Here is a 13,707-nt window from a genome sequence, read left to right on the forward strand (position 1 = left end):
ATTTTCTTATTTGAGAAAGGGAGAGAGCAGGAGAGGGGAAAGGTCAGAGGGAGAAGCAGACTCCCTACTGAGCAGGGAACCAGATGCTGGACTCAATCCTGAGACTCCAGGATCATGACCCGAGGGGAAGGCAGTCCCCCAACCAACCGAGACACCTAGGCACCCCATATTTTTTAAAAAAATTTTAAAGATTTTATTTATTTATTTTAGAGAGCGTGGCAGGGGAGGGGCATCTCAGCTGAGGAATTCAGCCAGTGGGCAAGGACATGTCCTCTCTCCGGAGTTCGGCCTGCGGAGTGACATGTAACTACTGGGCTGTTCACTAGACCCCTCCAAGATCTGGGTTCTAGCCCTGGCCCTTCCTCCGCCTGGAAGCTTACCTCCTGCTCCAGCTTTTTTGTCTCCGGTGATGAGGGGAAGATGCAGGGCGAGTCTCTAAAAGCCGAGTCTGCCAGAGGCTGCCAGCGTGAAAGAGAACAGAGCTGACAGACCCTGTGGCATTGTTCAAACTCCTGGAGCCAGCTGTGCCTGAAGGCAGCCAACTGGACGGTTTTTCACTTCGATGGGCTCATCAATTCCAATGTTCCTGGAGACGGTTAAAGCAAGGATTTCAGTCACCTGAAGTAGAAAAGGAGCCAAACTGATCCAGTGGGGGTTAGTCTGGCAATCAGGCTCTTAATCTCCCCGAGAAGGGAAAAGCAGGAGCAAGCAAGAGTGGGCAGGAAAGGGGCGCCTGGGTGGCTCAGTGGGCTAAAGCCTCTGCCTTCAGCTCGGGTCATGATCCCAGGCTCCTGGAATCAGCCCTACATCAGGCTCTCTGATCCGCAGGGAGCTTGCTTCCTCCTCTCTCTCTGCCTGCCTCTCTGCCTACTTGTGATCTCTGTCAAATAAATAAATAAAATCTTTAAAAAAAAAAAAAAAAGAGTGGGCAGGAAAAAGGCCCATTTCAGGGGACAGACAGCAGATTATCGAGGGGTCGGGGTAGGGTCATGACGTGACCTCCCAGTCGCCAGAGGAAGGGATGACCTGACTATGAAGGACCTGGGCCTTGGGAGAATCGGGGGGGGGGGGGGGGAGATGGGGGGCATCAAAGAGTTTAAGTGGCAGAGTGACACAGCCAAGTTCACGGTTTTTATTTATTTATTTTTAAGAATTTATTATTTATTTGACACAGAGAGGGAGCACAAGCAGGGGGAGCAGGAAGCCCCACGCGGGACTTGATCCCAGGGCCCCCTTCCCTCTACCATGACCCCAGCTGAAGGCAGACACTCAGCTGCCTGAGCCTCCCAGGGGACCCCAAGGTCACCGTCCTTACAAGAAGTCTTTGCACTCTGAGCCATTTGCCAGTGGGTGTGGAAATGGGTACAGCCTTCATGGAGAGAACTTAGGCAACAATCATTAACATTACAACTCCCACACCTTTTGCTTTGTTCAAACAACACAGAAGTTCTTTGGGGCTTTTATTACAGGCCAGTGGTCACACACGCTGGAAACCACTGATGTTGTTTGCGCCAGCAAAACACGGGAAACCTGCGTTTCTCCATCAGGAGGAGGACAGCAGAATACCTTTGGGCCCATCCGCCCAAGGAACCCTACCCAGTTTTGGGGCGGGGGGGGGGGGGGGAAGGATGCCAAATCTCTATGCTTTACAACCGCGCTGGGGAATGCTTAACCACCAGCTCTTTGTGGGAAGAAACAGCCCTGAGTTGCCAGGGTCTATGGGGTACCTACTCCCACCACTGCACATTTCAAGCTACCGGTTGACATTGCTGAATTGTGACATCGTTGAATGCAGAATTCAGCAAAAAAAAAAAAAAAAAAAATAATAATAATAATATACAGCAGCCCACTGTTAGGTCATGCTTCTACCAGGTAGACACGGTAGGTGTAAGGAGACCCTGGAGCAGAGACAGCAGTTAAAATGTAGTACAATCATTAGGAAGCGGTAAATGTTGACTGCTTATTATCTTTGTGTTTCATGCCATTTATTTCTCCGTAAATGTATATAATTTGATTTTTGGTAATAGCTGCGAGTGACAACTGGCTTGCAAAATTTCAGAAAGTTTAGCCATCGGCTCTCCAGAACCAGCACAAGCCGGTCCCAGCACACCACTGAGACATCTCACAGAGACATTTCCCAGAAGAGAAAGCAAAAATCAACTTGAGGACACGTGTCTGAGAGCTCATCTTGGCCCCGCTGGTCTCTCGCATTCCTCTTTCGCTTTGCTGCTCCCTCCTGGATCTGGAACACTTCAGACTCACTCTGACCTCAGGGCCTTTGCACTTGCTCTTCCCCCTGCTGTTTGCACCCATGTCCCCAGAGGGCCATGTGACTCACCTCCTTACCTTTGGGCCTTTGCTCAAACATCCCCCTTTGCTGGGGCCTTCTCTGACTGTTTTGTAAAAAAAAAAAAATAGAAACCTGCTTCCCCAATATTCTGCCTTCTTTGCCTGCTTTATTTTTTGTTATTTGTTATTTGTAATTGTAATTTGTTATTGTTTTTACGATTTTTAAAAGTTTAAAAGGTTATTATCAGAGAGAGAGAGAGCACAAGCAGGGAGAGCAGCGGGCAGAGAGAGAAGCAAGCTCCCCACTGAGCACGGATTCCGATGTGGGGCTCGATCCCAGGACCCTGAGATCATGACCCAAGCCAAAGGCAGACGCTTAACCAACTGAGCCACCCAGGCATCCCATCTGCTTTATGTCTTATCAAAAGCACTTACCGTGCCATCTCACCTACTGTATAAGGTCAAAATGTACTTAGTTCATTTATCTACTGTCTGTCTCTCTCCGCTAGAATGTCAGCCCCAAGAATGCTGAGAATTTTGTCTATTTTCTTTGCTGCTGTATCCCCAAGCACCCAGAACAGTGCCCAATATACAGTAGGTGCTCAATAAACATGTGTTGAATAAATGAATATACTCTTTTTTTTTTTTTTAAGTAGGCTTTACACCCAACGTGGAGCTTGAACCCACAACCCTGAAATCAAGAGTTGCACACTCCACGGGCTGAGCCGACCAGGCATCCCTAACTGTACTCTTACGGGAAAAAAAAAAAAGAAATAAAGAATAAAGAAAGAAAGAAGAAAAGGTACAAACCTGAAAAACACTTTACCATCTGTCCTTACACGTGATAGACTATCTCTGGAGAAAACCCAAGAAACTGGAGGGGCCCCGGGGGGGACAGGAGAAGGGAACGCTTTCACCGAGTCCCCTCCTGTACTTTTAGAAATCTCTGCCATGTGCCCTTAATTACCTATTAACATTTTTTCAAGTGTTCTATAAAAAGGACTGCCCAGGGCTGCTGTGGGGAGCAGGGCTGGAGGAGGCTGAGGCAGTGACCCGAGAGAGCAAGGACTGGCCGGGGCTGCCAAGCCGTCGTAGCTGGTTCCAGAAGGTCCCGCCATGGAATGTTCTGCACGAAGCCCTTAGAGGCTCTGGGAGGCGAGGCCTGTCCCTCCGACCCGGCCCTCTGGCCTGGTCTCACCCAGCCACCCAGGGGTTCTCCCAAAAAGGCACCTTTGGCCACCTCTGGCCCTACACAAAAGGGTCCTGATATGGTCTGGCCACCTCCGGCTGTGCAGTGAACCAAAGCTCTGGACCCTTCCTACCCCATCTAGAAGGGTAGGAGCAGACTCACCTCCCCGCCTGCTGCCCTGTATCTCTCCCTCTCTAACTTCCCTCCTTCCTCAGTCCTCTGCTCTTTCTTCCAGCCACAAACAACCTTCCCCTGGGGCCTCTGAAACACCAGCTTCCTCTCTGCTCCTGCTGTTCCCTCTGCCTGGAACTCCCTTCCCCCACCTCTTCACCAGACATTGGCTTCCTTCCTTTACATGACAAAGATTTGGCATCCATCAACTTTGGGAGACGGAGGGGGGTGCCTGCCAGGGATTAGGGAGCCTGAACTGAGGACAGGCAGCATCCTAGGTGACCAGGCAGAAAATAAAGGAGACAACAGAAAGTACAAATGGGACTTTTTAAAAAAAGTTCAATGCTGCAAGAATAACTGCAGCCTGACTGAGAAGGAGCCCTCCAGGTGAGGAAGGGAGAAGAGAAAAGCAGGCAGAAGGAACAGCAAGTACGATGGCTTAGAGGCTTGGAAATGAGCTCCAAGAGATGGAGAATCAGAAAGAAGGCCAGCACAGCAGGATTTAAGGGAATAAGGGAACGTGTCATCAGATGTTGCCGAAAAGATAAGTGTCTGTGTGCTGTAGACTGTAAGGAGCTTGGTACCCCTCCTCCAGGAAGCCCTCTTTGACTGCATCAAGTGCCCCACCCCCAGCCTGTTCACTCTAGGGTTGTCACTCTCTAGTCACTGACCCAACTCCCCCAATGCCCTGTGAGGGCAGGGCGGGTCACCACTGTGTCCCCAACACTGCCCAGCACATGGCTGAGTACACAGCAGGTACTTGGTAAATGCCTTAAAAGGCTCTCCTTTAAAAAAAAAAAAAAAAAGGCTCTCCTTCTCTGCCTCCCTGACTCCCCTTGGCCTCACCCCTTCCTGACTCTGCCCTGCATTCCTGAGCTCCCCATCTGGCTACTTTCTTTCATCCCATCCTCAAAAGCTTCTCTGGGGAGGATTCCCAGCTCCAGTCCCTCTCATGGGCTGCAGGCCCAGAGGTGAAGGCTCTGAAGTGGTCACATCAAACACTTCCAGAGCTGGGCTTGGGCCAGGCCAGCGTGGGGAGGCTCAGAGGAGATGGAGGTTCCCAGGCATGGGTGTTCAGAGGGAGGAGACGGGAGGGAGGATGGGCAGGGCGAGCCCCCCATCATCATGACAACATGTGACTTTCAGCTCTCATTCATTTTGTGCCAGATGCTGGGCTAATCTTCTTTTATTTTATTTTTTTATTTATTTGACAGATAGACAGCTGGAGAGTCTATCTGTCTCAGCAGGAGAGAACACAAGCAGGGGGAGTGGGAAAGGGAGAAGCAGGCTTCCTGTAGAGCGCAGAGCCCAGCGAGGGGCTCGATCCCAGGACCCTGGGATCATGACCTGAGCTAAAGACAGACGCTTAACGACTGAGCCACCCAGGCGCCCCTGGACTAATCTTTAAAAATAATATAATATATTAATTTAAGCGGGTAAGATGTAGTCAGAATGCATGATTCAGAAGACTCAAAAGGCCTGTAGGGAAAAGTAACTATTTCAATTTTATTTTTACAGATTTATTTATTTGAGAGTGGGGGGGAGAGAGAGAATCTCAAGCAGATTCCCTGCTGAGTGCAGAGCCCAGTGGGGGACTCGATCTCATGACCCTGAGATCATAACCTGAGCTGCAATCAAGTGTCGGACTCTTAACCAACTGAGTCACCCAGACGCCCCTCTATTTTACAATTTTCAAAGGGTGGAAGAAAGTACCTGTCATGTTGGGTGCGGGCAGCTCCCATTTTTAAACAATGTGTTTCTGCTACCCACCCAGTTCCTCCTCCTGAAGGCAGCTCTTATTACCAGTTTCACTTGAGGTATTTGTTTGTTTGTTTTTTAAAGATTTTATTTATTTATTTGATGGACAGAGATCACAAGTAGGCAGAGAGGCAGGCAGAGAGAGGGGGAAGCAGGCTCCCCACCAAGCAGAGAGCCCAATGCGGGGCTCGATCCCAGGACCCTGGGATTATGACCTGAGCCAAAGGCAAAGGCTTTAACCCACTGAGCCACCCAGGCACCCCTCACCTGAGATATCTGTTTAAAAAAAATATTCACTAGGCACCTACTATGTGCCAGGCACAGTTGTAAGGACTAAGGCTATAAGGGTGAGTGACGGAGAAGGCTGGGGAGACTCAGTATGTTTTATAGAAAGGTCAAAGAAGATCAAACAGCCGTCTTGTGTGCTGGTGGAGATGACCCAGAGTCCTAGGTTTCAGAGGAGACACAGAGGAGAGAGACAAGAATGGCTGGAAGGTTGTCCATCCTGACGCAAGACCGGAAGGGTCCCCAGGCTTAAGAGTGTAGCCCATCACCAGCAAGAAAGGTGTGTTTTCCAAAGGCAGCCACAACAATCTTTCCCATCCTACATGCTCTTGACATTTCTCCCACTGAGTATGTTCTGTGCGAGGGTGTGTTCCCTCCCCCTTGAACCTGGGCAAAACCTTGTGGCTGTGTGACCCCATGAAGCATGGAGGAGGGGAGGCTGCCAAGGCTCATGGTCAAGTGCCAGGCACTTCCCACCTGCTTTTAGGGCACTCACTCCTGGAACCCAGCCACCATGGTCTGAGGCAGGCCACGCAGCCCACTGAGAGAGGTCCCATGAAGGTACTCCGGCTGAGGTCCCAGCCAGCAACTGCCACCTCCAGCTGCTAAACAGGAGTGACAACTCCGGGGCGCCTGGGTGGCTCAGTGGGTTAAAGCCTCTGCCTTTGGCTCAGGTCATGATCCCAGGGTCCTGGTCCCCACATCAGGCTCTCGCTCAGCAGGGAGCCTCTTCCCCCATCTCTCTCTCTCTGTCTACATCTCTGCCTACTTGTGATAGCTCTCTGTCAAATAAATAAGTAAAATCTTTAAAAAAAAAAAAAAAAGGAGTGACGACTCCTCCAGCTGATTCCAGCTTCTAGCCTGGAGTCGCCCCCGCCCCCCCGTTCTGCAACTCTCGCCAGTGGAGGCCCCAGATGTCAGGGAACAGAGACAAGCTGTCCTTGCTGTGCCTTGTTCAAATGCCTGCCCTACGGAATCAATGGATGTAATACAGGGGTGTTGAACAGTGCTAAGCTCGGGGGTTGTTGGTTACACAGCAGTGGCAGATAACTGGTACACCAAGGAATAGGAGGAAAGAGGTAGATGGGTAGTAGGAGTCTGCGGAAGTTTTCTTCTGGTGGGTTCTCTTCTCGCAGGGACGTAGGAAGGAAAAAGTCCCCGCTGAGAGTGGGCAAGAAGGGAGGAGATGTAGGAGTTTGCATTGTCTAGGAAATAGCTCGAGTCCATCCACGAATGAACGGATAAACCAATTGTGGTATATCCACACAATGGAACATTCCTCAGGCTCCATCCTTCCATGTCTCCATAAAGCTGGTGTGAATGTCCCAGGTGACGCTCTCAGAGCCCAAGAGCATGAACAGTGCCATCAAGAGAGGCACCTGCCAAGTTCTTATTAGGCCATGCTCCAGAGTTATTTTCCAGTTTCTAATTGTGATGATGAAGCTTGATTACACAGAAATCACTGGTGAATACGGAGCTGTGGGAATTGCTGCGAAACATACAGACCCATCTCATTAGTTTGGTTTCATCGCACTGACAACCGCAGCTGGCATCGTGGACCCAAAGGAAGTAGAAGAAAAACACGCAGGAAGGAAGACCTTGGCAGCTTTTTCCCAGAGATGGAATACTTACATACAAATAAAATACCTCAGTGGGGGAAAAAAATGAAATGAAATTCTGACACAACAACATGGAGGAACCTGGAAAACATTATGCTAAGTGACAGAAGTGAGACACAGAAGGTAAATATTGCTGGGTCCCGTGTCTATGAGCTATCCAGAACAGACAAATTGGTAGAGACCAAAAGATAGTGGGGATAGTCGCATAACATGCTGAACGTGCTTGAAGACTCTGAATTTAACACTTTTCAATGGCTAAATGATAAATTTTCTTATGCTTTTTTTTTTTTTTTTGTAAGTTCTACTCCCAACATGGGGCTTGAACTCACGACCTGGAGATCAAGAGCTACATGCTCCAGGTGCCAGGGTGGCTCAGTGGGTTAAGACTCTGCCTTTGGCTCAGGTCATGATCCCAGAGTCCTGGGATCGAGCCCCGCATCCGGCTCTCTGCTCATCGGGGAACCTGCTTCCTCCTCTCTCTCTGCCTGCCTCTCTGCCTACTTGTGATCTCTATCAAATAAATAAATAAAATCTTAAAAAATAATAGAAATTTAGGTTTTGGAAGAGCAAAGGGGCTCAGACAGCCAATTTCCAGGCAACGTTAGTGCCACCTTGAGGTCCAAGGTGCTGAAGTTCACATGAGACCTGGCGTCGTGGTTCCAGATTTTTCTCCAGCCACTCAGCAGAGCGGTTGCAGCCCAGATGAGGCAAAGAGCTGGGTGTCTTCCTAGGAGACCAATGAATGAGAGGGAGCAAGGGAGTTGAGGGCGGGGGACACAGGCTCCCAGCTGGGTGAGGGCTGAGTGGTGACACAGCTGGACTCATGGAGTGGAGGTCCTGGTGGGACTGAAGGAGCTGGGACACCAGGTGGAGTGAGAGGGGAAAGTGTTGGCGTGGGCTGCTAGAAGTTGAAACGGTGGAGGAAGCCTGTGGTTGTCAGTAGTGACAGGTGTCTGCTCTGGCCACAGGACAGAGGGAGGGACGAAGGGCGGGTGGAGGGCGAGGTCTTTAGAGGGGGAGAGGTCAAGGCGCTGAGGAACCAGCCCACTGGAACAGCCATCTCTGCATTTTGAAATGTCCAAGGGGCGTCGGGGTGGGGGGTGGGAGGCTCAGTCATTAAGCGTTGGATCCCCGACCTGGGGAGAGGAGGAGGAAGCCATGGGGGAGGGGGTGTGCAGAGGAAATAGGGGTGTCTGTGGTCATCAGGAAAAACATTCACAATATTTGCTTCCTCAACAAATATTTACAGAGGGCCCACTCTGTGCCAGGAACTGTGCTAGCACCAGGGGCATGGTGGTAAATGAAATGGAATCCCAGTCGTCTTGGGGCAAGTGTTCTCATCATAGGAGGGAGCAGATAACGAAGAGACCAGCAGAACATAGAGAACAGTGCTGTCCAACAGAAACAGAGTGGGAGTCCCTTAGGTCATTACTTTTCTAGTAGCTACATTAAAAAAAAATAAGCAAAATGAACATTCATAATATTACTAAGGTAATCCAGGTAGGCAGAATAATGGCTCCCAAAGATGCCCACATCCTAGTTCTCTGGACACGTGAATGTGTTAACTTACGCACCAAGGGAGTCTACAGATGCGGCTACAGTAAGCTTGAGATGGGAAGATTATTCTGGATCATCCTGGGGGTGGGGAGGGGTCTATTGTAATTACGGGTCCTAATAAGGGAAAGGGGAAGGCAGGGGAAACAGAGAGAGCAGGGGGATCTGATGACATCAGCAGAGGTTGGAGTGAGGCAAAGGGGGTCAAGAACCAAGGAATGTGGGCAGCTTCTAGAAGCTGGAAAAGGCAAGGGAATGGATTTATCCCAAGAGCATTCAGAAGGAACGCGGCTTGATTTTAGCCCTATAAGGATTTATAGGATTCTAGCCCTATAAGACTCATTTCAGACCCTCGGAATTGTAAGATAACAAATTTGTCTTCTGTTGAACCACCGAGCTGGGCGGGATTTGTTACAGCAGCAGTAAGGAACTGAGATGCCCATTAAGCCAAAATGTTATCATTCAACATGTATTCAACATAGAAATTATGGTGATATTTGGCATTCTGCTTTTTTTTTCATATCATACCTTCACAGTCCAATGTGTATTTAGTACCTACAGCACATCTAAAGTTGGATTTGACATTTCCTTTTTTTTTTAAGATTTTATTTATTTGTTTGACAGAGAGAGAGAGAGAAAATACAAACAGGGGGAGCAGCAAGGAAAGGGAGAGGCAGACTCGCTTTGAGCAGAGAGCCCGATGCGGGACTCGATCCCAGGACCCCAGGATCATAACCCAAGCCGAAGGCAGAAGCTTAGCCCATGGAGCCACCCAGGTGCCCATAGACCCCGTTTTTTTTTTTTTAAGATTTTATTTAGGGGCGCCTGGGTGGCTCCGTGGGTTAAAGCCTCTGCCTTCGACTCAGGTCATGATCCCAGGGTCCTGGAATCGAGCCCGGCATCGGGCTCTCTGCTCAGCAGGGAGCCTGCTTCCCTTTCTCTCTCTCTCTCTGCCTGCCTCTCTGCCTACTTGTCATCTCTGTCTGTCAAATAAATGAATAAAAGCTTTAAAGAAATAAAGATTTTATCACAGGTAGGCAGAGAGGCAGGCAGAGAGAGAGAGAAAGGGAAGCAGGCTCCCTGCTGAGCAGAGAGCCCGATGTGGGGCTCGATCCCAGGACCCTGGGATCATGACCTGAGTCGAAGGCAGAGGCTTTAACCCACGGAGCCACCCAGGTGCCCCTAGACCCCATTTTACAGATGGCCAAACCAAGGCTCAAAAAGATAAAGCTGCTTAGACTAGTTCATTCATTATGGTTCGATCCATTTCTAGTGGGATTTCAGGTTGGAATTGGACCAGATGATTCTGGAGTTCCTGGAGACGGAGAGGTGTCTGAGAATGGTCATCACTAAAGAGTGGAATGAGGGCTGACTGGATTTACCAGACAGGAAAGCGAGCTACAGAGGTACAATAATCAAAGCAGTGGAGTTCCAGCAAAGGAATGGACAAGATGGGGAAAGAGAATCCAGTGGCCACGACTGACTCCCAGCTGTGTAGGAATTTAATCAATGGCAGAGGTGGTAACTCCATGCAGTGTAAACAAGAGTTTAACAAGCGGTTTTGACACACAGGTGAAGGGAATTGTGCCTCTGTTGCACACGGCATTTTTTTTTTTTTTTAGATTTTATTATTTATTTGAGCGAGAAAGAGAGTGTGAGGCAGGGGTAGGAGGAGAAGAAGAAGAGGGACAGGCAGACTATGCACTGGGTGCAGAGCCTGACTCAGGGCTTGATCTCACAACCCTGAGATCGAAACCTGAGTTGAAATCAAGGGTCTGACACTCACCACCTGAGCTGTCCAGACACCCCTGTTGCACATGACATTAAAAGATTGGATCCAGGGGCACCTGGGTGGCTCAGTGGGTTAAGCATCTGCCTTCAGCTCAGGTCATGATCCCAGAGTCCTGGGATCAAACCCTACATAGGGCTCTTTGCTCAGCAGGGAGCCAGCTTCCTTTCCCCTCTCTCTGCCTGCCTCTCTGCCTACTTGTGATCTCTGTCTGTCAAATAAATAAATAAAATCTTAAAAAAAAAAAAGTTTGGTTCCAGAAAAATCGAAGAGGTAAACGTAAAAATTGCAACAGTTGGAATGCCTGGGTGGCTCAGTCGGTTGGGCATGTGCCTTCCTCTCAGGTCATGATCCCACTGTCCTGGGATCAAGTCACATATAGGGCTACTTCCTTGGTAGGAAGCCTGCTTTTCCCTCTGCCCCTCCTCCTGCTTGCATTCTCTCTCTCTCTCTCTCTCTCTCTCAATTTGACAAATAAATAAATAAATAAAATCTTTTTAAAAATGCAACAGTTAAACCATACAAGAAAATACAGGTTCCAACTATTGGGGGACGGGGAGCAGGAGGAGTACATTTTCAGATGGGAATCTCAGACATTAACAGAAAAGACAGACGTATTTGACATTAAAATAAAAAAAACATTTGTGTGGCAAGGAAACAACAAAACATAAACAAGGCCTATAGGCAGATGACAAATGGGGAGTGATTACTTGCGATGCCGACAACATACAAAGGTTTAACATAAGCACTAAGTATTTGCAAACCAATAAGACAAACACTCCAGAAGAAACATGGACAAAGAGTTTGAATAGATAATTTGCAGAGTGGTAAAACGAACAGGCTAATAACATATATGAAAAGATATGAAAAGTCTCCTTCCTTTACACCCCCTAAATGGTACAAATTTCAGAGGGCTGTGCACACGCTGCTGGGTGTGGTCTATGGGAAAGGGCACGTTCCTCTATCACTGATGGCAATGGGAATTGTGACAGCCTTTTTGAAAGGGAATCTGGCAGCATCTATCACAATCTATAATCTATGTCCATTGAAAGAAATGCATCTTTGCCCTTGACTCAGCAACCCTATTGCTGGGAATGCGTCCCCTAGAAATGGAGTCTCCAGGGTGAGCCAAAGGCTTAGATGGGTAGGTTCTCACTGCAGGACTGGAGTAGCAAGAAGCTGGGAATCAGAGATGAAAAACTACCTTTGGGTTGAAAAAATGGTAACTCACCTACTTTGTGAACTCTTTTCTTTTTTAAGATTTTATTTATGTATTTATTTGCGAGAGAGAGTGCGCATGCGTGTGCCCCCAAGGGCAGAGGTGGGGGCAGAAGGAAGGGAGAGGAAGACAGAACCTCTAGTAGACTCCGCGCTGAGCACGGAGCCCACTGGGGGGCTCGATCTCACGACCCGGAGACCATGACCCGAAGATCCCGACCTGAGCTGTAACCAAGTGTCAGAGGCTTAAATGACTGAGCCACCCTGGCGCCCCCACTTTATAAATGCTTCAGGCAGCCATCCCAAATGGGAAGCCAGGATCCATTCCGGTGGGCTTCCTCCAGGGCTCCTGGACTTCAGCTCCATAGGAGTATCTCCAGGGAGTGTTTAAAAATTCCAAACTTCAGGCCACACCCCAGAGCAGCCAAACCAGAGACACCCCCCCCCCCCCCCCCGGAACCAAGGGATCAGTATTTTGTAAAGCTCCCCTAAGGAAAGCCACGGGCCAGCCAGGGTGAAACCACTGACTTAGAGGGATTTCCCATCTCATAAAGAAGAGAAGGAAGATGCTGGGCTGTGAGTAGAGTGAGCCTCAATGAAAAACAGCCCCGCTGTGTATTGGTTTATTTATTTTTTAAGATTTTATTTTTAGGGGCGCCTGGGTGGCTCAGTGGGTTAAAGCCTCTGCCTTCGGCTCAGGTCATGATCTCAGGGTCCTGGGATCGAGCCCCACATCGGGCTCTCTGCTCTGCGGGAAGCCTGCTTCCTCCTCTCTCTGCCTGCCTCTCTGCTTAATTGTGATCTCTGTCTGTCAAATAAATAAACAAAATCTTTAAAAAAATTTAGTAACTTCCACACCCAATGTGGGGCTCGAACCTGCAAGCCCGAGGTCAAGGGTCACCCATTCCTCTCAAGGAACCAGTCAGGTGTCGCTGTCTTGGTTTATTAAGCTACATGCCAGGCCCTCTTGGAAGCGTGTCATCCCCATAACAACTCAATGATGTGGGACTGTAATTATCCCCATTTTACAGATAGGAAAACTGAGTCACAGAGTAGTTCAGGCACCTGCCCAAAGACACAGGATATTAAGGGGCAGAGCTGGGATTGGAACCTAGGCCATGCGGCTCCAGAAGCCGTGTTGTGTTTTAATTTTTTTTTTATAAGAAGATTCTTTTTTTTTTAAGATTTTTTGTTTATTTACTTGACAGAGATCACAAGTAGGCAGAGAGGCAGGCAGGGGAGAGGAAGGGAAGCAGGCTCCCTGCGGAGCAGAGAGCCCGATGTGGGGCTCCATCCCAGAACCCTGGGATCATGACCTGAGCCGAAGGCTGAGACTTTAACCCACTGAGCCACCGAGGTGCCCCCTATGTATTCTTTTTTAAACCAAACTTATTTGGTTATTTTAATTTTTTAAAAGATTTTATTTATTTATTTATTTGTCAGAGAGAGAGAGAGAAAGCACAAACAGGGGAAGCAGCAGGCAGAGAGAGAAGCAGGCTCCCCGCTAAGCAGGGACCCCGATGCGGGACTCGATCCCAGGGCCCTAGGCTCATGACCTGAGCAGAAGGCAGACACTTAACCGACTGAGCCACCCAGGCACCCCTAGTTACTTATTTTTGAGTTTTACTTATTTAAGTAATCTCTCCACCCAACATGGAGCATGTGACTCTTAATCTCAGGGTTGTGGGTTCAAGCCCTGCACTGGGTACAAAGATACTTTTATTTATTTATTTATTTATTTTTTAAAGGTGTTTTTTGTTTTTTTTTTGTTTTTTTTGACAGACAGAGATCACAAGCAGAGAGGCAGTAAGCAGAGAGGCAGGCAGAGAGAGAGG

This window comes from Meles meles, chromosome 19 (assembly GCF_922984935.1).
Source record: "Meles meles chromosome 19, mMelMel3.1 paternal haplotype, whole genome shotgun sequence".
In the NCBI taxonomy this organism is placed as follows: Eukaryota; Metazoa; Chordata; class Mammalia; order Carnivora; family Mustelidae; genus Meles; species Meles meles.